Source organism: Panulirus ornatus, chromosome 34 (assembly GCF_036320965.1).
Source record: "Panulirus ornatus isolate Po-2019 chromosome 34, ASM3632096v1, whole genome shotgun sequence".
Lineage (NCBI taxonomy): Eukaryota > Metazoa > Arthropoda > Malacostraca > Decapoda > Palinuridae > Panulirus > Panulirus ornatus.
Genome location: NC_092257.1, coordinates 7,269,668 through 7,295,828, shown reverse-complemented (window position 1 = coordinate 7,295,828; position 26,161 = coordinate 7,269,668). Strand labels below are relative to the sequence as shown.

At 34.6% G+C, this 26,161-nt stretch overlaps 4 long non-coding RNA genes across 6 annotated transcripts; all 4 read left to right on the top strand.

Annotated features, from left to right (window-relative positions):
- Positions 1 to 388: 388 nt before the first annotated feature.
- LOC139760020 (uncharacterized) lies at positions 389 to 3,031 on the top strand. The gene is made up of 2 exons (XR_011715210.1): positions 389 to 506; positions 2,534 to 3,031. It is a non-coding gene; the product is annotated as an uncharacterized lncRNA (long non-coding RNA).
- Positions 3,032 to 3,407: 376 nt separating this feature from the next.
- LOC139760019 (uncharacterized) lies at positions 3,408 to 9,411 on the top strand. Of its 2 annotated transcripts, XR_011715208.1 has the most exons (4): positions 3,408 to 3,482; positions 4,804 to 4,926; positions 7,051 to 7,168; positions 8,914 to 9,411. It is a non-coding gene; the product is annotated as an uncharacterized lncRNA (long non-coding RNA). The 2 variants fall into 2 exon arrangements; XR_011715209.1 differs by lacking the exons at positions 3,408 to 3,482; positions 4,804 to 4,926 and adding an exon at positions 5,577 to 5,750.
- A 346-nt stretch (positions 9,412 to 9,757) lies between these two features.
- LOC139760018 (uncharacterized) lies at positions 9,758 to 16,299 on the top strand. The gene is made up of 3 exons (XR_011715207.1): positions 9,758 to 9,878; positions 11,137 to 11,254; positions 15,935 to 16,299. It is a non-coding gene; the product is annotated as an uncharacterized lncRNA (long non-coding RNA).
- A 1,425-nt stretch (positions 16,300 to 17,724) lies between these two features.
- LOC139760016 (uncharacterized) lies at positions 17,725 to 22,138 on the top strand. 2 transcript variants are annotated; one of them, XR_011715206.1, is made up of 5 exons: positions 17,745 to 17,837; positions 18,731 to 18,904; positions 19,046 to 19,147; positions 19,655 to 19,834; positions 21,659 to 22,138. It is a non-coding gene; the product is annotated as an uncharacterized lncRNA (long non-coding RNA). The 2 variants fall into 2 exon arrangements; XR_011715205.1 differs by lacking the exon at positions 18,731 to 18,904 and having other exon boundaries at positions 17,725 to 17,837.
- The last annotated feature ends 4,023 nt before the right edge of the window (positions 22,139 to 26,161 follow it).

The window sequence follows — 26,161 nt, the reverse complement described above, 5'->3', positions numbered from 1 at the left end:
ACTCAGGTTACAGCTTATGATTGTTCACCCTGGAACGTTTAACCGGGCATATACGTTATTACAGTTCACGTGGTTTTACTAAATTGATTTGGCTTATTTGAATGACGTTTTTTGCTTTAAGTGTGAAAATATACAAACAGTAATAGAACACCAGATCCTTTTAAAACTTCATGTTGCCAGTGAAATCTGACAGCAGTTAAACATGGCAAGAATGATGAATGATGCGGAGAGAATGAAATACCTGCATCAGAGTAAGCAATGTATCTGGAAACATTATATCAATTATGTACAATTTCATTGTACATTATGTAAATGATCGCTAATTGAAATTGAAATTTTCAATGTAGACAAATGAGTGTCCATTCCTTGTAAACGATTTTTTTTATAGTTAGCAGAGAGAAGGTGAGCGGCAGAGGCAACATGAATGGCATAAAACGTCTCTGCGCTGGCAAACAGTCGAATTTTGCACGAGAAAAGGAACTTACCAGCTGGGAATGAACACCGAAGTGAGTCTTTTGATTCTGGTTTGTGCTATTTTACAATTCAAAATCATAAATGGCATGTGGCATTGTTTCTATATCAATTTTAGCAATGTTCAGATATTATTAATAGATGTCTTCTATTGTTTCATATTATTGCTTGTTTTCATTTTCAACGAGTACGACTGAATATGTTTCCATGTAGACAGAAATACTCTTAAATATCAGGTTGTTAAGTTTTAAAAATTTTTGAATAGATGTGGTCATTATTTTATATCCTTTTTCCATTCCTTAAACCCATGCTTGTGCTTGCATGTGAATGTCAATATACATTTTTGTCAGACTGTCTCCTATAAGGCGAAAACAAAATGTCCTGATATATATTTATCAATAATGTATTGTGCCAAATAAATATCACACGATCATTTGTTTCCTTTTATCACATTTAGAAATGAAGTGAAATGTAAGAGTATTAGGAAATTCTAAATCACTAGTCATTCAACAAAATGTCAAGTTTCTAATAGTTTTAAATCGCTCTTCCAGATGGAGTTACTTCAAGCATCAGAAATCCTTTTAACTACGTTTCTTTGTATCTGTTTGTCTTGAGGAGGGACGCCATTTGTATTTAGTCTTGTATATGTCGCCTCCAAAGAAGGATGTGTTCTTACGCTCTGTATTTCAAGTCTGTTTCTTCTGATGCTGTAGTGTCTACTCTTTTCGGTAAGTCATACTATTCAGCGATATGGCAATGTTTATCTGCCTTTTTGATAGGCCAGTGGGCTTCCTTGAGCTTTTATTTCGCGTATACATGCGGAGGAAAGATTACACTTCTAGCTTGGATGCCATTTTGGTTTCCTTTAGAATGAAATGATAGTTTCATTTAACTTTACTCTCTTTGGATTGTACAAATATAATTAATTTTGGTGTATGGTGTATTGCGCTGTTTCTGGTAGCCTTGAAAGTTTATTTGTTTGTAGTGTTTGTGGGGGTGTCTTTCACTCCAAGTGTTTTTTAAATTCAATGCAATACTTTATTCTTATTTCATAATAATAGACGCCAAGTTAGTCAATCCACCACTGCCTCCTAGCGGAGGTAGCCATAACTACATGCGCAGTGACATTGCGCAAAGCAAGGCAATGGTAGTTGGCTTGTTTGTTTAATATATCTTAAGTGCTGTTTCTGGTAGCAGTGTTTGTAGTGATTACAATGGAAGTGTTTTTTAAATCTAGTGGAATGATTTATTATTTGTCTCTATGCACAAAGCAGGGTATCAGGATAAACATAATGATAGACGCCAAGTTAGTCAATCCACCACTGCTCCCTAGCGGTTACATTGTGCAAGGCAAGGCAATGGTAGTTGGCTTGTTAATCAATTATCTCATGGTACAGTAGTTTTAGAAGACTTAGATTTTCATTATCAATGAATATGTATATGGGCAGACGCTAGTAGGGAACAAATGGTTAATATCACGATCAATGCTAACCTCACTCTTCTGAACAATGATAGTGGAAATCGTGATGACCGGACTGCCAATAACTCGGCAATTGATGTATCCTCGTCATCGCCGGATATACTTGATAAATTTATTACAAGAAAATTATCCTTTTAGATGTATTTAGGGTAAAATCCACAACCAGAAAACGTATAGAACTTGGAAGTATATAAATATTCACTCACGTTACAGCTTATGATTGTTCTTCCTGGAACGTTTCACCGGCCATATACGTTATTACAGTTCACGTGGTTTTACTAAATTGATTTGGCTTATTTGAATGACGTTTTTTGCTTTAAGTGTGCAATGATAGTAATAGAACACCGGATCCTTTTAAAATTTCATATTGCCAGTGAAAGCTGACAGCAGCTAAACATGGCAAGAATGATGAATGATGCGGAGAGAATGAAATACCTGCATCAGAGTAAGCAATGTTTTTGGAAACATCATATCAGTTATGAACAATTTCATTGTACATTATGTAAATGATCTATAATTGAAATTGAAATTTTCAATGTAGACAAATGAGTGTTCATTCCTTGTAAACGGTTCTTTTTATAGTTGGCAGAGAGAACGTGAGCGGCAGAGGGAACGTGAAGGGCATGAAACGTCTACGCTGGGAAACAGTCGAATTTTGCACGAGAAAAGGAACACACCAGCTGAGAATGAACACCGAAGTGAGACTTTGATTCTGGTTTGTGTTATTTTATAATTCAAAATCATAAATGGCTGGTGGGATTGTTTCAATATCAATTTTAGCAATGTTTCAGATATTATTAATAGGTGTCTTCTATTGTTTCATATTATTGTTTGTTTTCATTTTCAACGAGTATGACTGAATATATTTCCATGTAGATAGAAATACTCTTAGATATTAGGTTGTTAAGTTTTAAAACATTGTGAATAGAAGTGGTCATTATTTTATATCCTTTTTCCATTCTTGTGCTTGCATATGAATGTCAATAGGCATTTTTGTCAGACTGTCTCCTATAAGATGAAAACACAATGTCCTGATATATATTTATCAATAACGTATTGCGCAAATAAATATCAGACGATCATTTGTTTCCTTTTATCACATTATTTAGAAATGTAGTGAAATGTAGGAGTATTAGGAAATTCTAAATCACTAGTCATTTAACAAAATGTCAAGTTTATATTGTTTTCCATTGCCAACGCAAAAGATAACATTCATACCACAAAAAATAGAACAAAGGGCTCTATTCTATGCAGATATTATGGCACATCTGAATATATAGGAAAAGTTTCCCGTTTTCTTTGATGGATAAGATATTTCCCGTTTTCTAATAGTTTTTAATCGCTCTTCCAGATGGCGTTACTTCAAGCATCATAAATTCTTTTAATTACGTTTCTTTGTATCTGTTTGTCTTAAGCAGGATCGCCATTTGTATTTAGTCTTGTATGTGTCGTCTCCGAAGAAGGATGTGTTCTTACGCTCTGTATTTTAAGTCTGTTTCTTCTGATGTTGTAGTGTCTACTCATCTTTTCGGTAAGTCAGACTATTCAGCGATATGGCAATGTTTATCTGCCTTTTTGCTAGGCAAGTGGGCTTCCTTGAGCTTTTATTTCGCGTAGAAGGATTACACTTCTAGATAGGATGCCATTTTGGTTTCCTTTAGAATGAAAGTATAGTTTCATTTAACTTTACTTTCTTTGGATTATACATATATAATTAATTTTGTTGTATGGTGTATGGCGCTGTTTCTGGTAGTTTTGAAAGTTTATTGTTTGTAGTGTTTGTGGGGTGTTTTCACTCCAAGTGTTTTTTAAATTCAATGCAAAACTTTATTATTATTTCATAATGATAGACGCCAAGTTAGTCAAACCACCAGCGCTCACTATCGGAGGTAGCCATAACTACATGCGCAGTGACATTGCACAAAGCTAGGCAATGGTAGTTGGCTTCTTTGTTAAATATATGTTAAGTGCTATTTCTGGTAGCAGTGTTTGTAGGAGTGTTTTTCACTCCGTGTTCACAATGGGTTTTTTAAGTCTAGTGGAATACTTTATTATTTGCCTGTATGTACAAAGCAGGGTATCAGGATAAACATAATGATAGACGCCAAGTTAGTCAATCCACCACTGCTCCCTAGCGGAGGTAGCCATAACTACATGAGCGGTGACATTGCGCAAGGCAAGGCAATGGTACTTGGCTTGTTTATCAATTATTTCATGGTAAAGTAATTTTAGAAGACTTAAATTTTCATTATCAATGAATATGTATATGGGCAGACGCCAGTAGGGAACAAATGGTTAATATCATGATAAATGCTAACCTCACTCTTCTGAACAATGGTAGTGGAATTCGTGATGACCGGACTGCTAATAACTCGGCAATTGATGTATCCTCGTCATCGCCGGATATACTTGATAAATCTATTACAAGAAATTTATCGTAGAGAACTTGGAAGTATATAAATATTCACTCAGGTTACAGCTTATGATTGTTCCTCCTGGAAAATTTAACCGGCGATATACGTTATTACAGTTAATGTGGTTTTACTAAATTGATTTGGCTTATTTGAATGACGTTTTTTGCTTTAAGTGTACAATAAACAATAAGTAATAGAACACCGGATCCTTTTAAAACTTCATGCTGCCAATGAAAGCTGACAGCAGTTAAACGCGGCTAGAATGATGAATGATGCGGAGAGAATGAAATACCTGCATCAGAGTAAGCAATGTTTTTGGAAACATTATATCAGTTATGTACAATTTCATTGTACATTATGTAAATGATTGATAATTGAAATTGAAATTTTCAATGTAGACAAATGAGTGTCCATTCCTTGTAAACGGTTTTTTTATAGTTGGCAGAGAGAACATGAGAACATCAGCAAAGGCAACGTGAAGGGCATAAAACGTCTTTACGCTGGGAAACAGTCGAATTTTGCACGAGAAAAGGAACACACCAGCTGGGAATGATCAACAAAGTGAGACTTTGATTCTGGTTTGTGTTATTTTACTATTTAAAATCATAAATGCCACGTGACATTGTTTCAATATCAATTTTAGCAATGTTTCATATATCATTAATAGGTGTCTTCTATTGTTTCATATTATTGGTTGTTTTCATTTTCAACGAGTATGTAGATAGAAATACTCTTAAATATCAGGTTAAGTTTTAAAAGATTGTGAATAGACGTGGTCATTACTTTTTATCCTTTTTCCATTCTTTAAACCCATGCTTGTGCTTGCAAGTGAATGTCAATATGCATTTTTGTCAGACTCTCTCCTATAAGGTGAAAACAAAATGTCCTGATGTATATTTATCAATAATGAATTGTGCCAAATAAATATCACACAATCATTTGTTTCCTTTTATCACATCATGTAGAAATAAAGTGAAATGTAAGAGTATTAGGAAATTCTAAATCATTAGTCATTCAACAAAATGTCGTTTATATTGTTTTCCATTGCTAAAGCAAAAGATAACCTTCACACCACAAAAAATAGAACAAAGGGCTCTATTCTATGCAGATATTATGGCAGATTTGAATATATAGGAAAAGTTTCCCGTTTTCTTTGCTGGATAAGATATTTCCTGTTTTCTGATAGTTTTGATTCGCTCTTCCAGATGACGTTACTTCAAGCATCAGAAATTCTTGTAATCACGTTTCTTTGTATCTGTTTGTCTTCAGCAGGACCGCAATTTGTATTTAGTCTTGTATGTGTCGTCTCCGAAGAAGGATGTGTTCTTACGTTCTGTATTTCAAGTCTGTTTCTTCTGATGTTGTAGTGTCTACTCGTCTTTTCGGTAAGTCAGACTATTCAGCGATATGGCAATGTTTATCTGCCTTTTTGCTAGGCAAGTGGGCTTCCTTAAGCCTTCATTTCGCGTATACATGTGGAGGGAGGATTACACTTCTACCTTGGATGCCATTTTGGTTTCCTTTAGAATGAAAGTATAGTTTCATTTAACTCTACTTTCTTTGGATTATACATATATAAGTAATTTTGGTTTATGGTGTATTGCGCTGTTTCTGGTAGCCTTGAAAGTTGATTGTTTGTAGTGTTTGTGGGGGTGTTTTCACTCTGTGTTTTTTAAATTCAATGTAATACTTTATTATTATTTCATAATAATAGAGGCCAAGTTAGTCAAACCACCACTGCTTCTTAGCTGAGATAGCCATAACTACATGCGCAGTGACATTCCGCAAAGCAAGGCAATGGTAGTTGGCTTGTTTGTTTCTGGTAGCAGTGTTTTTAGGAATGTTTTTCACTTCAAGTGTTCACAATGGAAGTGTTTTCTAAATCTAGTGGAATACTTTATTGTATGCCAGTATGCACAAATCAGGGTATCGGGATAAACATAATGATAGACGCCAAGTTAGTCAATCCACCACTGCTCCCTAGCGGAGGTAGCCATAACTACATACGCGGTGACATTGCGCAAGGCAAGGCCATGGTAGTTGGCTTGTTGATCAACTATCTTATGGTAAAGTAGTTTTAGAAAACTTAAATTTTCATTAGTTTCATTGGTTGATATCATGATAAATGCTAACCTCACTCTTCTGAACAATGGTTGTGGAAATCGTGATGATCGGACTGCCAATAACTCGGCAATTGATGTATCCTCGTCATCGCCGGATATACTTGATAAGTTTTATTACAAGAAAATTATCTTTTTAATTAGATGTATTTATGGTAAAAACCACAACAGAAAACGTAGAGAGCTTGGAAGTATAGAAATGTTCACTCAAGTTACAGCTTAAGTTTGTTCCTCCTGGAACGTTTAACCTCCTGGTTTTACTAAATTGATATGGTTTATTTGAATGACGTTTTTTGCTTTAAGTGTACAATATACAAACAGTAATAGAACACCGGATCCTTTTAAAACTTCATGTTGCCAGTTAAAGCTGACAGCAGTTAAACGCGGCAAGAATGATGAATGATGCGGAGAGAATGAAATACCTGCATCAGAGTAAGCAATGTATCTGGAAACATTATATCAGTTTCATTGTACATTATGTAAATGATTGATAATTGAAATTGAAATTTTCAATGTAGACAAATGAGTGTCCATTCCTTGTAAACGGTTTTTTTTTTTCTTATAGTTGGCAGAGAGAACATGAGTGGCAGAGGCAACGTGAAGGACATAAAACGTCTCTACGCTGGCAAACAGTCAAATTTTGCACGAGAAAAGGAACACACCAGCTGGGAATGAACACTGAAGTGAGACTTTGATTCTGGTTTGTGTTATTTTACAATTTGAAATCATAAATGGCATGTGGAATTGTTTCAATACCAATTTTAGCAATGTTTCAGATATTGTTTCATATTACTGGTTGTTTTCATTTTCAACGAGTATGACTGAATATATTTCCATGTAGATAGAAATACTCTAAAATATCAGGTTGTTAAGTTTTAAGAGATTGTGAATAGACGTGGTCATTATTATATATCTTTTTTCCATTCTTTAAACCCATGCTTGTGCTTGCATGTGAATGTCAATATGCATTTTTGTGTGACTTTCTCGTATAAGGTGAAAACAAAATGTCCTGATATATATTTATGAATAATGTATTGTGCCAAATTAATATCGCACGATCATTTGTTTCCTTTTATTACATCATTTAGAAATGTGATAAAGAGTATTAGGAAATTCTAAATCACTAGTCATTCAACAAAATGTCAAGTTTATATTGTTTTCCATTGCTGAAGCAAAAGATAACATTCACACCACAATAAGTAGAACAAATGGCTCAATTCTATGAAGATATTATGGCACATTTGAATATATAGGAAAAGTTTCCCTTTTTCTTCGATGGATAAGATATTTCCCGTTTTCTAATAGTTTTGAATCGCTCTTCTTGATAACGTCACTTCAAGCATCACAAATTCTTTTAATTACCTTTCTTTGTATCTGTTTGTCTTGAGCAGGGCCGCCATTTATATTTAGTCTTGTATGTATCGTCTCCGAAGAAGGATGTGTTCTTACGCTCTGTATCTTAAGTCTGTTTCTTCTGATGTTATAGTGTCTACTCGTCTTTTCGGTAATGGTATTTGGCTTGTTTGTTAAATATATGTTAAGTGCTGTTTCTGGTAGCAGTGTTTTTAGGAATTTTTTTCACTCCAAGTGTTCACAATGGAAATGTTTTTTTAAATCTAGTGGAATACTTTATTATTTGCCTGTATGCACAAAGCATAATGATAGACGCCAAGTTAGTCAATCCACCACTGTAGCAGAGGTAGCCATAACTACACCAGCGGTGACATTGCGCAAGGCTAGGCAATGGTAGTTGGCTTGTTAATCAATTATCTCTTGGCAAAGTAGTTTTAGAAGACTTAGATTTTCATTATCAATGAATATGTATATGGGCAGAGGCCAGTAGGGAACAAATGGTTAATATCACGACCAATGCTAACCTCACTCTTCTGAACAATGGTAGTGGAATTGACGTATCCTCGTCATCGCCGGATATACTTGACAAATTTATTACAAGAAAATTATCTTTTTAGTTAGATGTATTTAGGGTAAAAACCACAACCAGAAAACGTAGAGAACTTGGAGGTATATAGATATTCACTCAGGTTACAGCTTATGATTGTTCATCCTGGAATGTTTAACCGGCCATATACGTTATTACAGTTCACGTGGTTTTAATAAATTGATGAATTTGGCTTATTTGAATGATGTTTTTTGCTTTAAGTGTGCAATATACAAACAGTAATAGAACACCGGATCCTTTTAAAACTTCATGTTGCCAGTGAAAGCTGACAGCAGTTAAACATGGCAAGAATGATGAGTGATGCGGAGAGAATGAAATACCTGCATCAGATTAAGCAATTTATCTGGAAACCTAATATCAATTATGTGCAATTTCATTGTACATTAAGTAAATGATTGATAATTGAAATTCAAATTTTCAATGTAGACAAATGAGTGTCCAGTCCTTGCAAACGTTTTTTTTTTATAGTTGGCAGAGAAAACGTGAGCGGCATAGGGTACGTGAATGGCATAAAACGTCTCTACGCTGGCAAACAGTCGAATTTTGCATGAGAAAAGGAACACACCAGCTGGGAATGAAAACCGAAGTGAGACTTTGATTCTGGTTTGTGTTACTTTACAAATCAAAATTATAAATGGCTTATGACATTGTTTCAATATCAATTTTAGCAATGTTTCAGATATTATTAATAGGTGTCTTCTATTGTTTCATATTATTTCCTGTTTTTATTTTCAAAGAGTATGACTGAATATATTTCCATGTGGATAGAAATACTCTTGAATATCAGGTTAAATTTTAAAAGATTGTGAATAAACTTGGCTATTATCCTTTTCCCATTCTTTAAAGACTTGGTAGATATATGACTGCTTGTGCTTGCATGTGAATGTCAATGTGCATTTTTGTTAGACCGTCTCCTAAGATGAGAAAATGTCCTGATATATATTTATCAATAATGTATTGCGCTAAATAAATATCACACGATCATCTATTTCCTTTTATCACATCATTTAGAAATGGTGTGAAATGTAAGAGTATTAGGAAATTCTAAATCAATAGTCATATAACAAAATGTCAAATTTATATTGTTCTCCATTGCTGAAGCAAAAGATAACATTCACACCACAAAAAATAAAACAAATGGCTCTATTCTATGCGGATATTATGGCACATTTGAATATATAGGAAAAATTTCCCGTTTTCTTTGATAGATAAGATATTTCCCGTTTTCTAATAGTTTTGAATCGCTCTTCCAGATGGCGTTACTTCAAGCATCAGAAATTCTTGTAATAACGTTTCTTTGTATCTGTTTGTCTTGAGCAGGACCGCCATTTGTATTTAGTCTTGTATGTGTCGTCTCCGAAGAAGGATGTGTTCTTACGCTCTGTATTTCAAGTCTGTTTCTTCTGATGTTGTAGTGTCTACTCGTCTTTTCGGTAAGTCAGACTATTCAGCGATATGACAATGTTTATCTGCCTTTTTGCTAGGCAAGTGGGCTTCCTTAAGCCTTTATTTCGCGTATAGATGCGGAGGAAGGATTACACTTCTGCCTTGGATGCCATTTTGGTTTCCTTTAGAATGAAAGTATAGTTTCATTTAACTTTACTTTCATATAATTTTGGTTTATGGTGTATTGCGCTGTTTCTGGTAGCCTTGAAAGTTTGTTTGTAGTGTTTGTGGGGGTGTTTTTCACTCCAAGTGTTTTTTAAATTCAATGTAATACTTTATTATTATTTCATAATAATAGAGGCCAAGTTAGTCAAACCACCACTGCTTCTTAGCTGAGGTAGCCATAACTAAATGCGCAGTGACATTCCGCAAAGCAAGGCAATGGTAATTGGCTTGTTTGTTTCTGGTAGCAGTGTCTTTAGGAATGTTTTACACTTTAAGTGTTTACAATGGAAGTGTTTTTTAAATCTAGTGGAATACTTTATCATTTGCCAGTATGCACAAATCAGGGTATCAGGATAAACATAATGATAGACGCCAAGTTAGTCAATCCACCACTGCTCCCTAGCGGAGGTAGCCATAACTACATGCGCGGTGACATTGCGCAAGGCAAAAGGCCATGGTAGTTGGCTTGTTGATCAATTATCTCATGGTAAAGTAGTTTTAGAAGACTTAAATTTTCATTATCAATGAATATGTATATGGGCAGACGCCAGTGGTTGATATCATGATAAATGCTAACCTCACTCTTCTGAACAATGGTAGTGGAAATCGTGATGACCGGATTGCCTCGGCAATTGATGTATCCTCGTCATCGCCTGATATACTTGATAGGTTTACAAGAAAATTATCTTTTTAATTAGATGTATTTAGGGTAAAAACCACAACCAGAAAAAGTTACAGCTTAAGTTTGTTCCTCCTGGAACGTTTAACCTCCTGGTTTTACTACATTGATATGGTTTATTTGAATGACGTTTTTTGCTTTAAGTGTACCATATACAAACAGTAATAGAACACCGGATCCTTTTAAAACTTCATGTTGCCAGTTAAAGCTGACAGCAGTTAAACGCGGCAAGAATGATGAATGATGCGGAGAGAATGAAATACCTGCATCAGAGTAAGCAATGTATCTGGAAACATTATATCAATTTCATTGTACATTATGTAAATGATTGATAATTGAAATTGAAATTTTCAATGTAGACAAATGAGTGTCCATTCCTTGTAAACGGTTTTTTTTTATAGTTGGCAGAGAGAACATAAGTGGAAGAGGCAACGTGAAGGGCATAAAACGTCTCTACGCTGGCAAACAGTCGAATTTTGTACGAGAAAAGGAACACACCAGCTGGGAATGAACACTGAAGTGAGACTTTGATTCTGGTTTGTTTTGTTTTACAATTTGAAATCATAAATGGCATGTGGCATTGTTTCAATACCAATTTTAGCAATGTTTCAGATATTGTTTCATATTACTGGCTGGTTTCATTTTCAACGAGTATGACAATATATTTCCATGTAGTAGAAATACTCTAAAATATCAGGTTGTTAAGTTTTAAGAGATTGTGAATAGACGTGGTCATTATTATATATCCTTTTTCCATTCTTTAAACCCATGCTTTTGCTTGCATTTTTGTCAGACTTTCTCCTATAAGGTGAAAACAAAATGTCCTGATATATATTTATCAATGATGCATTGTGCCAAATTAATATCGCACGATCATTTGTTTCCTTTTATTACATCATTTACAAATGTGATAAAGAGTATTAGGAAATTCTAAATCACTAGTCATTCAACAAAATGACAAGTTTATATTGTTTTCCATTGCTGAAGCAAAAGATAACATTCACACCACAAAAAATAGAACAAATGGCTCAATTCCATGAAGATATTATGGCACATTTGAATATATAGGAAAAGTTTCCCGTTTTCTTTGATGGATAAGATATTTCCCGTTTTCTAATAGTTTTGAATCGCTCTTCTTGATGCCGTCACTTCAAGCATCACAACTTCTTTTAATTACCTTTCTTTGTATCTGTTTGTCTTGAGCAGGGCCGCCATTTGTATTTAGTCTTGTATGTATCGTCTCCGAAGAAGGATGTGTTCTTACGCTCTGTATCTTAAGTCTGTTTCTTCTGATGTTATAGTATCTACTCGTCTTTTCTGTAGGTCAGACTATTCAGCGATATGGCAATGTTTATCTGCCTTTTTGCTAGGCAAGTGGGCTTCCTTGAGCTTTTATTTCGCGTATAGATGCAGAGGAAGAATTACACTTCTAGCTTGGATGCCATTTTGTTTTCCTTTAGAATGAAATGATAGTTTGATTTAACTTTACTCTCTTTGGATTATACATATATAATTAATTTTGGTGTATGGTGTATTGTGCTGTTTCTGGTAGCTTGAAAGTTATTTGTTTGTAGTGTCTGTAGGGGTGTTTTTCACTCCAAGTGTTTTTTAAATTCAATGTAATTCTTTATTATTTCATAATAATAGAGGCCAAGTTAGTCAAACCACCACTGCTCCCTGGCGGAGGTAGCCATAACTACATGCGCAGTGACATTGCGCAAAGCAGGGCAATGGTAGTTGGCTTATTTGTTAAATATATGTTGTGTGGTGTTTCTTATAGCATTGTTTGAAGTGATTGCGATGGAAGTGTTTTATAAATTTAGTGGAATGATTTATGTCTCTATGCACAAGGCAGGGTATCAGGATAAACACAATCATAGACGCCAAATTAGTCAAGCTACCACTGTTCCCTACCGACGCACTGACATTCCGCAAAGCAAGGCAATGGTATTTAGCTTGTTTGTTCAATATATGTTAAGTGCTGCTTCTGGTAGCAGTGTTTTTAGGAATTTTTTTCACTCCAAGTGTTCACACTGGAAATGTTTTTTAAACCTAGTGGAATACTTTATTATTTGCCTGTATGAACAAAGCATAATGATAGGCGCCAAGTTAGTCAATCCACCACTGCTCCCTAGCCGAGGTAGCCATAACTACACGAGAGGTGACATTGCGCAAGGCTAGGCAATGGTAGTTGACTTGTTAATTAATTATCTCTTGGTAAAGTACTTTTAGAAGACCTAGATTTTCATTATCAATGAATATGTATATGGGCAGACGCCAGTAGGGAACAAATGGTTAATATCACGAGCAATGCTAACCTCACTCTTCTGAACAATGGTTTTGGATATACTTGATAGATTTATTACAAGAAAATTATCTTTTTAGTTAGATGTATTTAGGAAAACTTAGAGAACTAGGTTACAGCTAGGTTACAGCTTATGATTGTTCATCCTGGAACGTTTAACCGGCCATATACGTTATTACAGTTTATGTGGTTTTACTAAATTGATGAATTTGGCTTATTTGAATGATGTCTTTGCTTTAAGTGTGCAATATACAAGCAGTAATAGAACACCGGATCCTTTTAAAACTTCACGTTGCCAGTGAAACCTGACAGCAGTTAAACATGGCAAGAATGATGAATGATGCGGAGAGAATGAAATACCTGCATCAGATTAAGCAATTTATCTGGAAACCTAATATCAATTATGTGCAATTTCATTGTACATTAAGTAAATGATTGATGATTCAAATTCAAATTTTCAATGTAGACAAATGAGTGTTCATTCCTTGTGAATGTTTTTTTTTTATAGTTGGCAGAGAAAACGTGAGCGGCATAGGGTAGGTAAATGGCATAAAACGTCTCTACGCTGGCAAACAGTCGAATTTTGCATGAGAAAAGGACCACACTTTCTGAGAATGAAAACCGAAGTGAGACTTTGATTCTGGTTTGTGTTATTTTACAATCTAAAATTATAAATGGCATATTGCATTGTTTCAATGTCAATTTTAGCAATGTTTCAGATATCATTAATAGGTGTCCTCTATTGTTTCATATTATTGCTTGTTTTTATTTTCAGAGTATGACTGAATATATTTCCGTGTGGAGGAGAGAAATACTCTTAAATATCAGGTTGAATTTTAAAATATTGTGAATAAACTTGGCTATTATCCTTTTTCCATTCTTTAAAGACATAGTAGATATATGACTACTTGTGCTTGCATGTGAATGTCGTTGTGCATTTTTGTTAGACTGTCTCCTAAGATGAAAAAATGTCCTGATATATATTTATCAATAACGTATTGCGCTAAATGAATATCACACGATCATTTGTTTCCTTTTATCACATCATTTAGAAATGATGTGAAATGTAAGAGTATTAGGAAATTCTAAATCAATAGTCATTCAACAAAATGTCAAGTTTATATTGTTTTCCATTGCTGAAGCAAAAGATAACATTCACACCACTAAAAATAGAACGAATGGCTCTATTCTATGCAGATATTATGGCACATTTGAATATATAGGAAAAATTTCCCGTTTTCTTTGGTGGATAAGATATTTCCCGCTTTCTAAAAGTTTTGAATCGCTCTTCCAGATGGCGTTACTTCAAGCATCAGAAATTCTTTTAATTACGTTTCTTTGTATCTGTTTGTCTTGAGCAGGATCGCCATTTGTATTTAGTCTTGTATGTGTCGTCTCTGAAGAAAGATGTGCTATTACGCTCTGTATTTCAAGTCTGTTTCTTCTGATGTTGTAGTGTCTACTCGCCTTTTCGGTAAGTCAGACTATTCAGCAATATGGCAATGTTTATCTGCCTTTTTGCTAGGCAAGTGGGCTTCCTTGAGCTTTTATTTCGCGTATAGATGCGGAGAAAGGATTACACTTCTAGCTTGGATGCCATTTTGGTTTCCTTTAGAATGAAATGATAGTTTCATTTATCTTTACTTTCTTTGGATTATACATATATAATTGATTTTGGTTTATGGTGTATTGCGCTGTTTCTGGTAACCTTGAAAGTGCTTTTTAGGGGTGTTTATCACTCCAAGTGTTTTTTAAATTCATCATTGTTTCATAATAATAGACGCCAAGTTAGTCAAACCACCACTGCTCCCTAGAAAGGTAGCCATAACTATATTCGCAGTCACATTGCGCAAAGCAAGGCAATGGTAGTTGGCTACTTTGTTAAATATATGCTTTGCTGTTTCTGGTAGCAGTGTTTGTAGTGATTAAAATGGAAGTGTTTTTTTTTTAATTTAGTGGAAGACTTTATTATTTGTCTGTATGCACATAATGATAGACGCCATATTAGTCAAGCCACCGCTGCTTTCTAGCGGATGTGGCCATTGTAGACATTGCGCAAAGCAAGGCAATGGTAGTTGGCTTGTTTAAATATATGTTAAGTGCTGTTTCTGGTAGCAGTGTCTGTAGGAGTGTTTTCACTCCAAGTGTTCACAATGGAAGTGTTTTTTAAGTCTTGTGGAAAACTTTATTATTTGCCTGTATGCACAAAGCAGGGTATCAGGATAAACATAATGATAGACGCCAAGTTAGTCAATCCACCACTGCTCCTTAGCGGAGGTAGCCATAACTACATCCGCGGTGACGCTGCGCAAGGCAAGGCAATGGTAGTTGGCTTGTTAATCAATTATCTCATGGTAAAGACTTAAATTTTCATTATCAATGAATATGGGCAGACCTCACTCTTCTGAACAATGGTTGTGGAAATCGTGATGACCCGACTGCCAATAACTCGGCAATTGATGTATCCTCATATACTTAATAAATCTATTACAAGAAATTATCTTTTTAGGGTAAAGCCCACAACCAGAAAACTAGAGAACTTAGAAGTATATAAATATTCACTCAGGTTACAGCTTATAATTGTTCCTCCTGGAACGTTTAACCGGCCATATACATTATTACAGTTCACGTGGTTTTACTAAATTAATTTGGCTTATTTGAATGACGCTTTTTGCTTTAAGTGTGCAATATACAACCAGTAATAGAACTCCGGATCCTTTTAAACCTTCATGTTGCCAAGAATGATGGATGCGGAGAGAACTAATGTATCTGGAAACATTATATCAATTATGTACAATTTCATTGTATATTACGTAAATGATTGATAATTGAAATTGAAATTTTCAATGTAGACAAATGAGTGTTCATTCCTTGTAAACGGCTTTCTTTTATAGTTGGCAGAGAGAACGTGAGCGGCAGAGGCAACGTGAAGGGCATAAAACGTCTCTACGCTGGCAAACAGTCGAATTTTGCACGAGAAAAGGAACACACCAGCTTAAAATCATAAATGGCATATGGCATTGTCTCAATATCAATTTTAACAATGTTTCAGATATTATTGATAGTTGTCTTCTATAGTCTCATATCATTGCTTGTTTTCATTTTACCATGTCTTTCTTTAAAGACATGGTAGATATATGACTGCTTGTGCTTGCATGTGAATGTCAATATGCATTTTTGTCAGACTGTCTCCTATAAGAAAACAAAATGTCCTGATAAATATTTATCAATATCACACGATAAATATTTATAAATATCACACGATCATTTGTTTCCTTTTATCACACCATTTAGAAATAAAGTGAAATGTAAAAGTATTAGGAAATTCTAAATCACTAGTCATTCAACAAAATGTCAGGTTTATATTGTTTTCCATTGCTAAATCAAAAGATAACATTAACACCTCAAAAAAAATAGAACAAAGGGCTCTATTCTATGCAGATATTATGGTACATTTGAATATATAGGAAAAGTTCCCGTTTTCTTTGATGGATAAGATATCTTCCGTTTTCTAATAGTTTTGAATCGCTCTTCCAGAATTCGATACTTCAAGCATCACAAATTCTTTTAATTACGTTTCTTTGTATCAGTTTATCTTGAGCAGGACTGCCATTTGTATTTAGTCTTGTACGTGTCGTCTCCGAAGAAGGATGTGTTCTTACGCTCTGTATTTCAAGTCTGTTTCTTCTGACGTTGTAGTGTGTACTAGTCTTTTCGGTAAGTCAGACTATTCAGCTATATGGCAATGTTTATCTAGAAACATCATATCAATTATGTACAATTTCATTTTACAGTATGTAAACGGTTTTTTTTTATAGTTGGCAGAGAGAACGTGAGCGGCAGAGGCAACGTGAAGGGCATAAAACGTCTCTACGATGGGAAACAGTCGAATTTTGCCCGAGAAAAGGAACACACCAGCTGGGAATGAACACCGAAGTGAGTCTTTAATTCTGGTTTGTTATTTTCCAATTTAAAATCATAAATGGCATGTGGCATTTTTTCAATATCAATTTTAGCAATGTTTCAGATATTATTAATAGGTGTCTTCTATTGTTTTTTTATTATTACTTGTTTTCATTTTCAACGAGTATGACTGAATATATTTCCATGTAGATAGAAATATTCTTAAATATCAGGTTGTTAGATTTTAAAAGATTGTGAATGGATTAGGTCATTATTTTACATCCTTTTTCCATTCATTAAAGACATGGTAGATATATGACTGCTTAAGCTTGCATGTAAATGTCAATATGCATTTTTGTCAGACTGTCTCCTATAAGAAGAAAACAAAATGTCCTGATATATATTTATCAATAATGTATTGCGCCAAATAAATATCACACGATCATTTGTTTCCTTTTATCACATCATTTAGAAATGAAGTAAAATGTAAGAGTATTAGGAAATTCTAAATCAATAGTCATTCAACAAAATGTCAAGTTTAGGTTGTTTTCCATTGCTGAAGCAAAAGATAACATTCACACCTCAAAAAATAGAACAAAGGGCTCTATTCTATGCAGATATTATGGCACATTTGAATATATAGGAAAAGTTTCCCGTTTTCTTTGATGGATATGATATTTCCCGTTTTCTAATAGTTTTGAATCACTCTTCCAGATGGCGTTACTTGAAGCATCACAAATTTTTTTAATTACCTTTCTTTGTATCTGTTTATCTTGAGCAGGTCCGCCATTTGTATTTAGTCTTGAACGTGTCGTCTTCGAAGAAGGATGTGTTCTTACGCTCCGTATTTCAAGTCTGTTTCTTCTGATATTGTAGTGTCTACTCGTCTTTTCGGTAAGTCAGACTATTCAGCGATACGGTAATGTTTATCTGACTTTTTGCTAGGCAAGTGGGCTTACTTGAGCTTTTATTTCACGTATTGATGCGGAGAAAGGATTACACTTCAAGCTTGGATGCCATTCTGGTTTCCTTTAGAATGAAAGTATAGTTTCATTTAACTTCACTCTCTTTGGATTATACATATATAATTAATTTTGGTGTATAGTGTAATGCACTATTTCTGGTAGCCTTGAAAGTTTATTCTCTACTAACTTATAAAGCAGTGTTTGTGGGGATGTTTTTCACTTCAAGTGTTTTTTAAATTCAATGTAATACTTTATTATTTCACAATAATAGATGCCAAGTTAGTCAAACCACCAGTGCTCCCCAGCGGAGATAGCCATAACTACATGCGCAGTGACATTGCGCAAAGCAAGGCAATGGTAGTTGGCTTGTTTGTTAAATATTTTTGCTATTTCTGGTAGCAGTGTTTGTAGGAGTGTTTTTCACTCCAAGTGATTACAACGGGTGTTTTTTAAATTTAGTGGAATACTTTATTATTTGCCTGTATCAATCCACCGCTGCTCCCTAGCGGAGATAGCCATAACTACATGCGTGGTGACATTGCGCAAGGTAAGGCAATGGTAGTTGGTGGTTTGTTAATCAATTATCTCATGGTACAGTAGTTTAGAAGACAAATTTTCATTATCAATGAATATGTATATGGGCAGACGCCATTAGGGAACAATGGTTGTGAAAATCGTGATGATCGGACTGTATCCTCGTCATCGCTGGATATAATTGATATAATTATTACAAGATAATCATCTTTTTAGTTAGATGTATTTAGGGTAAAAAACACAACCAGAAAACGCAGAGAACTTGGAAGTATATAAATATTCCCTCAGGTTGCAGCTTGGCTTGGCTTATTTGAATGACTTTTTTGCTTTATGTGTGCAATATACAAACAGTAATAGAACACCGGATCCTTTTAAAACTTCATGATGCCAGTGAAATTAGACAGCAGTTAAAGATGGCAAGAATGATGAATGATACAGAGAGAATGAAATACCTGCATCAGAGTAAGTAATTTATCAGGAAACCTAATATCACTTATGTACAATTTCATTGTACATTATGTAAATGATTGATAATTTGAAATTGAAATTTTCAATGTAGACAAATGAGTGTTCATTCCTTATAAAATGGGTTTTTTTTTATAGTTGGCAGAGAGAGGGTGAGCGGCAGAGGCAACGTTTCTACGCTAGCAAACAGTCGAATTTTGCACGAGAAAAGGAACACACCAACTGGGAATGAACACCGAAGTGAGTCTGATTCTGGTTTGTGTTATTTTACAATTCAATATCATTAATAGCATAGGGCATTGTTTCAATATCAATTTTAGCATTATTTCAGATATTATTAATAGGTGTCTTCGATTGTTTTATATTATTGCTTGTTTTTATTTCCAACGAGTATGACTGAATATATTTCCATGTAGACAGAAATACTCTTAAATATTAGGTTGTTAAGTTTTAAAAAATTGTGAATAGATGTGATCATTATTTTATATCCTTTTTCCATTCTTTAAACCCATGCTTGTGCTTGCATGTGAATGTCAATATGCATTTTTGTCAGACTGTCTGCTACAAGGCGAAAACAAAATGTCCTGATATATATTTATCAATAATTTATTGTGCCACAATAATGTATTGTGCCACACGATCATCTGTTTCCTTTTATCACATCATTTAGAAATGAAATGAAATGTAAGAGTATTAGGAAATTCTACAAAATGTCAAGTTTCTAATAGTTTTGAATCGCTCTTCCAGATGGAGTTACTTCAAGCATCAGAAATCCTTTTAACTATGTTTCTTTGTATCTGTTTGTCTAGAGGAGGGACGCCATTTTTATATAGTCTTGTATATGTCGTCGCCGAAGAAGGATGTGTTCTTACGCTCTGTATTTCAAGTCTGTTTCTTCTGATGTTATAGTGTCTACTCGTCTTTTCGGTAAGTCAGATTATCCAGGGATATGGCAATGTTCATCTGCCTTTTTGATAGGCCAGTGGGCTTCCTTAAGCTTTTATTTCGCGTATACATGCGGAGGAAGGATTACACTTCTAGCTGGGATGCCATTTTGGTTTCCTTTAGAATGAAATGATAGTTTCATTTAATTTTACTCTCTTTGGATTGTACAAATAAAATTTATTTTGGTATATGGTGTATTGCGCTGTTTCTGGTAGCCTTGAAAGTTTATTATTTGTAGTGTCTGTAGGGGCGTCTTTCACTCCAAGTGTTTTTTAGATTCAATCCAAAACTTTATTATTATTTCATAATAATAGATGCCAAGTTAGACAAACCACCACTGCTCCCTAGCGAAGGTAGCCATAACTACATGCGCAGACACATTGCGCAAAGCAAGGCAATGGTAGTTGGCTTGTTTGTTAAATATATGTTAAGTGCTGTGTCTGGTAGCAGTGTTTGGAGTGATTACAATGGAAGTGTTTTTTAAATCTAGTGGAATGATTTATTATTTGTCTCTATGCACAAAGCAGGGTATCAGGATAAACATAATGATAGACGCCAAAGTAGTCAAGCCACCACTGCTCCCTATCGGAGGTAGCCATAACTATATGCGCAGTGACATTGCGCAAAGCAAGACAATGGTATTTGGCTTGTTTGTTAAATATATGTTGTGCTGTTTCTGGTAGCAGTGTTTTTAGGAATGTTTTTCACTCCAAATGTTCACAATCGAAGTGTTTTTAAATCTAGTGGAATACTTTATTTGTGCCTATATGCACAAAGCAGGGTATCAGAATATACATAATAATAGACGCCAAGTTAGTCAATCCACCACTGCTCCCTAGCGGAGGTAGCCATAACTACATGCGCAGTGACATTGCGCAAAGCAAGGCAATGGTATTTGGCTTGTTTGTTAAATATATGTTAAGTGCTGTTTCTGGTAGCAGTGTTTTTAGGAATGTTTTTCACTCCAAGTGTTCACAATGGAAGTGCTTTTTAAATCTAGTGGAATACTTTATTTGTGCCTGTATGCACATTATGTTCTGACTGTAAGCACAAAGCAGGGTATCAGGATAAACATAATAATAGACGCCAAGTTAGTCAATCCACCACTGCTCCTTAGCGGTTACATTGCGCAAGGCAAGGCAATGGCTTGTTAATCAATTATCTCATAGTAAAGTGGTTTTAGAAGACTTAAATTTTCATTATCAATGAATATGTATATGGACAGACGCCAGTAGGGAACAAATGGTTAATATCACGATCAGTGCTAGCCTCACTCTTTTCAACAATGATAGTGGAAATCGTGATGACCGGACTGCCAATAATTCGGCAATCACCGGATATACTTGATAAATTTATTACAAGAAAATTATCCTTTTTTTGTTAGATGTATTTAGGGTAAAAACCACAACCAGAAAACGTAGAGAACTTGCAAATATATAAATATTCACTCACGTTACAGCTTATGATTGTTCATCGTGGAACGTTTAACCGGCCATATACGTTATTACAATTCACGTGGTTTTTCTAAATTGATTTGGCATATTTGAATGACGTTTTTTGCTTTGTGTGCAATAATAGTAATAGAACACCGGATCCTTTTAAAATTTCATGTTGCCAGTGAAAGTTGATGGCAAGAATGATGAATGATGCGGAGAGAATGAAATACCTGTAAGCAATGTATCTGGAAACATCATAACAATTATGTACAATTTCATTGTACATTATGTAAATGATTGATAATTGAAATTGAAATTTTCAATGTAGACAAATGAGTGTTCATTCCTTGTAAACGGTTTTTTTTTATAGTTGGCAGAGAGAACATGAGTGGTAAAGGCAACGTGAAGGGCATAAAACGTCTTTACGCTGGGAAACAGTCGAATTTTGCACGAGAAAAGGAACACACCAGCTGGGAATGAACAACAAAGTGAGACTTTGATTCTGGTTTGTGTTATTTTACAATTCAAAATCATAAATGCCATGTGACATTGTTTCAATATCAATTTTAGCAATGTTTCAGATATCAATAATAGGTGTCTTCTATTGTTTCATATGATTGGTTGTTTTCATTTTCAACGAGTATGTAGATAGAAATACTCTTAAATATCAGGTTGTTAAGTTTTAAAACATTGTGAATAGACGTGGTCATTACTTTTTATCCTTTTTCCATTCTTTAAACCCATGCTTGTCCTTGCAAGTGAATGTCAATATGCATTTTTGTCAGACTCTCTCCTATAAGGTGAAAACAAAATGTCCTGATGTATATCTATCAATAATGTATTGAGCCAAATAAATACACACAATCTTTTCTTTCCTTTTATCACATCATTTAGAAATGAAGTGAAATGTAAGAGTATTAGGAAATTCTAAATCATTAGCCATTCAACAAAATGTCGTTTATATTGTTTTCCATTGCTAAAGCAAAAGATAACATTCACACCACAAAAAATAGAACAAAGGGCTCTATTCTATGCAGATATAATGGCAGATTTGAAATATAGGAAAAGTTTCCCGTTTTCTTTGCTGGATAAGGTATTTCCCGTTTTCTAATAGTTTTGAATCGCTCTTCCAGATGGCGTTACTTCAAGAATCAGCAATTCTTGTAATCACGTTTCTTTGTATCTGTTTGTCTTGAGCAGGACCGCCATTTGTATTTAGTCTTTTATGTGTCGTCTCCGAAGAAGGATGTGTTCTTACGCTCTGTATTTCAAGTCTGTTTCTTCTGATGTTATAGTGTCTACTCGTCTTTTCGGTAAGTCAGATTATCCAGGGATATGGCAATGTTCATCTGCCTTTTTGATAGGCCAGTGGGCTTCCTTAAGCTTTTATTTCGCGTATACATGCGGAGGAAGGATTACACTTCTAGCTGGGATGCCATTTTGGTTTCCTTTAGAATGAAATGATAGTTTCATTTAATTTTACTCTCTTTGGATTGTACAAATAAAATTTATTTTGGTATATGGTGTATTGCGCTGTTTCTGGTAGCCTTGAAAGTTTATTGTTTGTAGTGTCTGTAGGGGCGTCTTTCACTCCAAGTGTTTTTTAGATTCAATCCAAAACTTTATTATTATTTCATAATAATAGATGCCAAGTTAGACAAACCACCACTGCTCCCTAGCGAAGGTAGCCATAACTACATGCGCAGTGACATTCCGCAAAGCAAGGCAATGGTAGTTGGCTTGTTTGTTTCTGGTAGCAGTGTTTCTAGAAATGTTTTTCACTTCAAGTGTTCACAATGGAAGTGTTTTTTAAATCTAGTGGAATACTTTATTATTTGCCAGTATGCACAAATCAGGGTATCAGCTCAAACGTAATGATAGACGCCAGATTAGTCAAGCCACCACTTCTCCCTACCGGAGGTAGCCATAACTACATGCGCAGAGACATTTCGCAAAGCAAGGCAATGGTAGTTGGCTTGTTTGTTACGAATATGTTAAGTTCTGTTTCTGGTAGCAGTGTTTGTAGGAGTGTTTTTAAGTGTTCACAATGGAAGTGTTTTTTAAGTCTAGTGGAATAATTTATTATTTGCATGTATGCACAAACAGGGTATCAGGATAAACATAATGACAGACGCCAAGTTAGTCAATCCACCACTGCTCCCTAGCGGAGGTAGCCATAACTACATGCGCGGTGACATTGGGCAAGGCAAGGCCATCGTAGTTGGCTTGTTTGTTAAATATATGTTAAGTGCTGTTTCTGGTAGCAGTGTTTTTAGGAATGTTTTTCACTCCAAGTGTTCACAATGGAAGTGCTTTTTAAATCTAGTGGAATACTTTATTTGTGCCTGTATGCACATTATGTTCTGACTGTAAGCACAAAGCAGGGTATCAGGATAAACATAATAATAGACGCCAAGTTAGTCAATCCACCACTGCTCCTTAGCGGTTACATTGCGCAAGGCAAGGCAATGGCTTGTTAATCAATTATCTCATAGTAAAGTGGTTTTAGAAGACTTAAATTTTCATTATCAATGAATATGTATATGGACAGACGCCAGTAGGGAAGAAATGGTTAATATCACGATCAGTGCTAGCCTCACTCTTTTCAACAATGATAGTGGAAATCGTGATGACCGGACTGCCAATAATTCGGCAATCACCGGATATACTTGATAAATATATTACAAGAAAATTATCCTTTTTTTGTTAGATGTATTTAGGGTAAAAACCACAACCAGAAAACGTAGAGAACTTGCAAATATATAAATATTCACTCACGTTACAGCTTATGATTGTTCATCGTGGAACGTTTAACCGGCCATATACGTTATTACAATTCACGTGGTTTTACTAAATTGATTTGGCAATAATAGTAATAGAACACCGGATCCTTTTAAAATTTCATGTTGCCAGTGAAAGTTGATGGCAAGAATGATGAATGATGCGGAGAGAATGAAATACCTGTAAGCAATGTTTCTGGAAACATCATAACAATTATGTACAATTTCATTGTACATTATGTAAATGATTGATAATTGAAATTGAAATTTTCAATGTAGACAAATGAGTGTTCATTCCTTGTAAACGGTTCTTTTTATAGTTGGCAGAGAGAACGTGAGCATGAAACGTCTACGCTGGGAAACAGTAATTTTAGTAATTTTAGTGGAAATCATGATGGCCGGACTGCTAATAACTCGGCATATCCTCGTCATATTGATAAATTTTTTACAAGTAATTCATCTTTTTAGTTAGATGTATTTGGAGTAAAAACAACAACCAGATAACGTAGAGAACTTGGAAGTATATAAATATTCACTCAGGTTACAGCTTATGATTGTTCCTCCTGGAACGTTTAACCGGCCATATACGTTATTACAGTTCACGTGGTTTTACTAAACTGATTTGGCTTATTTGAATGACGTTTTTTGCTTTAAGTGTGCAATAAACAAACAGTAATAAAACACCGGATCCTTTTAAAACTTCATGTTGGCAATGAAAGCTGACAGCAATTAAACGCGGTTAGAATGATGAATGATGCGGAGAGAATGAAATACCTGCATCAGAGTAAGCAATGTATCTGGAAACATTATATCAGTTATATACAATTTCATTGTACATTATGTAAATGATTGATAATTAAAATTGAAATTTTCAATGTATACAAATGAGTGTCCATTCCTTGCAAACGGTTTTTTTTTGTAGTTGGCAGAGAGAACTTGAGAACATGAGCAAAGGCAACGCTGGGAAACAGTCGAATATTGCACGAGAAAAGGAACAACAAAGTGAGACTTTGATTCTGGTTTATGTTATTTTACAATTTAAAATCATAAATTCCATGTGCCATTGTTTCAATATCAATTTTAGCAATGTTTCACATATTATTAATAGGTGTCTTCTAGTTTTATATTATCGGTTGTTTTCATTTTCAACGAGCATGTAGATAGAAATACTCTTAAATATCAGGTTGTGAAGTTTTAAAACATTGTGAATAAACGATGTCATTACCTTTTATCCTTTTTCCATTCTTTAAACCCATGCTTGTGCTAGCAAGTGAATGTCAATGTGCATTTTTGTCAGACTCTCTCCTACAAGGTGAAAACAAAATGTCCTGATGTATATCTATCAATAATGAATTTTGCCAAATGAATATCACACAATCATTTGTTTCCTTTTATCACATCATTTAGAAATGAAGTGAAATGTAAGAGTATTAGGAAATTCTATATCATTAGTCATTCAACAAAATGTCGTTTATATTGTTTTACGTTGCTAAAGCAAAAGATAACATTCACACCACAAAAAATAGAACAAAAGGCTCTATTCTATGCAGATATTATGGCACATATGAATATATAGGAAAAGTTTCCCGTTTTCTTTGCTGGATAAGATATTTGCCGTTTTCTAATAGTTTGAATCACTCTTGCAGATGGCGTTACTTCAAGCATCAGAAATTCTTGTAATCACGTTTCTTTGTATCTGTTTGTCTTGAGCAGGACCGCCATTTGTATTTAGTCGTTTATGTGTCGTCTCCAAAGAAGGATGTGTTCTTACGCTCCATATTTGAAGTCTGTTTCTTCTCATGTTGTAGTGTCTACTCGTCTTTTCGATGTCATACTATTCAGCGATATGACAATGTTTATCTGCCTTTTTGCTTGGCGAGTGGGCTTCCTTTAGAATGAAAGTATAGTTTCATTTAACTTTACTTTCTTTGGATTATACATATAAATAAGTAATTTTGGTTTATGGTGTATTGCGCTGTTTCTGGTAGCCTTGAAAGTTTGTTTGTAGTGTTTGTGGGGGTGTTTTACAATCCAAGTGTTTTTTAAATTCAATGTAATACTTTATTATCATATCATAATAATAGAGGCCAAGT